Source organism: Nicotiana attenuata, unplaced genomic scaffold (assembly GCF_001879085.1).
Source record: "Nicotiana attenuata strain UT unplaced genomic scaffold, NIATTr2, whole genome shotgun sequence".
Taxonomy (NCBI): domain Eukaryota; kingdom Viridiplantae; phylum Streptophyta; class Magnoliopsida; order Solanales; family Solanaceae; genus Nicotiana; species Nicotiana attenuata.
Genome location: NW_017670493.1, coordinates 571,267 through 573,902, shown reverse-complemented (window position 1 = coordinate 573,902; position 2,636 = coordinate 571,267).

Here is a 2,636-nt window from a genome sequence, read left to right as displayed (position 1 = left end):
TTCTCGGTCACAGTGTAATTTAGCTTGGATCCACTCAGCGTTCTACTTGCATAGTATATGGATGCATGATTTTATCTTTTCGCTGCCCAAGAATTGCTCCCACAGCATAGTCACTCGCATCACAAATCATCTCAAATGGTTGCTCCCAGTCAGGGGCAACTATGATATGTGTTGTTACCAGTCTCTTCTTCAATTCCTCAAACTCTACCCTGCAGTCATCAAAAACACAAAAGGGTGATCTTTTTCAAGCAATTTACACAAGGGTTTAGCAATTTTGAAAAAATCTTTTATAAATCTCCTATAGAAATCGGTGTGACCAAGGAAACTTCTGATTGCTTTGACGGAAGTGGGTGGTAGAAGCTTCTCTATCACATAAACCTTTGCATGATCTACCTCAATGCCTTTACTTGACACTAGGTGCCCCAAGACTATACCTTCCTGTACCATGAAATGGCACTTTTCCCAGTTGAGTACCAGATTCGTCTCGATACACCTCTTCAATACTCTTCTCAACTTCATAAGGCAATGAATTCCCCACCACTGAGAAGTCATCCATGAAGACCTCCATTATTTCCTCTACCATGTCCGTGAAGATGGCCATCATGCACCTTTAGAATGTGGCAGGTGTATTGCATAGGCCAAATGGCATTCTTCGAAAATCATAGATTCCCTAAGGGCAGGTGAACGATGTTTTCTCTCTGTCCTCCGGGGCAATAGAGGTCTGATTATACCCCGAGTACCCATCCAGAAAGCAAAAGTGGGACCTCCCTGCCAATCTATCCAGCATTTGATCGATTTGCCCAGTTTCAGACTCCGGCAACCCAACCAGTTAGGGGTAGTTCAGCCGGGTGTCGCGGCACAGGCCGGTGATGGATCAACTTTGCTTCCGAGGCTTTATGGAGGTTGGATAGGTTTACTAAGCTTTTTCTGGTTCACTTCAGTGGTGCATCTTCAGAGGACCCCCAGGACTATCTTGACAGTTGTCATGAGGTGCTACGGAACATGGAGATAGTGGAGACCAATGGTTCGATTTTACTGCATTCCAGTTGCCCGGTTCTGCCAAGAAATGGTAGCGGGATTATATGTTGACTAGACCAACTGGGTCGCCTGCTCTTACTTGGGACAAGTTCTCTCAGCTATTTCTTGAGAAGTTCTTTCTTGTCACTCAGAGAGAGAGCTACCGTAGGCAGTTCGAGCGCCTTCAACAGGGCAGTATGACCGTCACCCAGTATGAGACCCGCTTTGTGGACTTAGCCCGTCATGCTATTCTTCTACTTCCTACCAAGAGAGAGAGAGAGGGTGAGGAGGTTTATTGAGGGACTTTCTCATCCTATCAAGTTGCAGATGGCCAAGGAGATCAGGAGTGAGATTTCTTTTCAAACGGCTGCAAATGTCGCTAGGTGGATCGAGGACGTTCTTTCACAGGAGAGAGGGTAGGGGTCGGATAAGAGACCTCGTCATTCTGGTGGTATTAGTGGTACCTCATCTAGAGACAGGGGTACTTTTGGTAGGGGCCATCCTCCCAGGCCATGTCAGTCAGCACTTCAGGCATCCTACAGTGCTTCAGGGAGTCGTGGTCCTTATGTGACTCATTTTGGGCAGCCAGCCTACAGTGCACCGCCAGCTCCTATCAGTGCACCTCCTATTCAGAGTTATTACCGTGGTCATCCGGCCCGTCAGGGTCACTCTCAATTTCAGCAGCCACAGCACCAGGATGGATGTTTTGAGTATGGTGGTTTTCGGCATATCAAGAGGACCTGTCTGAGATTATTGGGCAGTACGCCTCAGCAGAGTTCTCGTGCCATGATTCCGGCACCAGTTGCATCACCGCCCGCTCAGCCAGCTAGAGGTAGGGGCCAGGGAGCCAGAGGTAGAGGTCAGACCGCTAGAGGTGGATGTCAGGCTGTTAGAGGTGGAGGTTAGGCTGCTAGAGGTGGAGGCCATCCAGCAGGAAGCCGCCCTAGAGATATAGTTCAGAGTGGTGGGGCCCAGCCCCGATGCTATGACTTTCCAGCCAGGCCCGAGGCTGAGTCATCTGACGCGGTTATCATAGGTATGGTTTCAGTTTGCAATAGAGATGCCTCAGTTCTATTTGATCCAGGTTCTACTTATTCATACGTGTCGTCCTATTTTGCTTCATATTTTGTTATGCCTCGTGATTCTTTGAGTGCTCATGTGTATGTGTCCATACCTATGGGAGATTGGTAGATAGTGTGTATGGTTCATGTGTGGTTATCATTGGAGGTCTTGAGACTAGCGTAGATATTCTACTTCTCGATATGGTTGATTTTGATATCATTTTGGGTATGGATTGGCTGTCACCTTATCATGCCATATTGGATTGTCACGCCACGACAATGACCTTAGCCTTGCCGGGGTTGTCTCGATTAGAGTGGAGAGGGACTCCTGGCCATTATACCAGTAGGGTTATCTTTTATGTGAAGACTCGGCATATGGTTATGAAGGGGTGTCTATCTTATTTGGCTTATGTCCGTGATTCTTCTGCGGAGGTCCCTTCTATGGATTCAGTACCAGTTGTTCGTGAGTTTTCCAGAGGTATTTCCCGCAAATCTACCGGGGATGCCACCCGACAGGGATATTGACTTCTGTATTGATTTGGCTCAGGGCACTCAGGC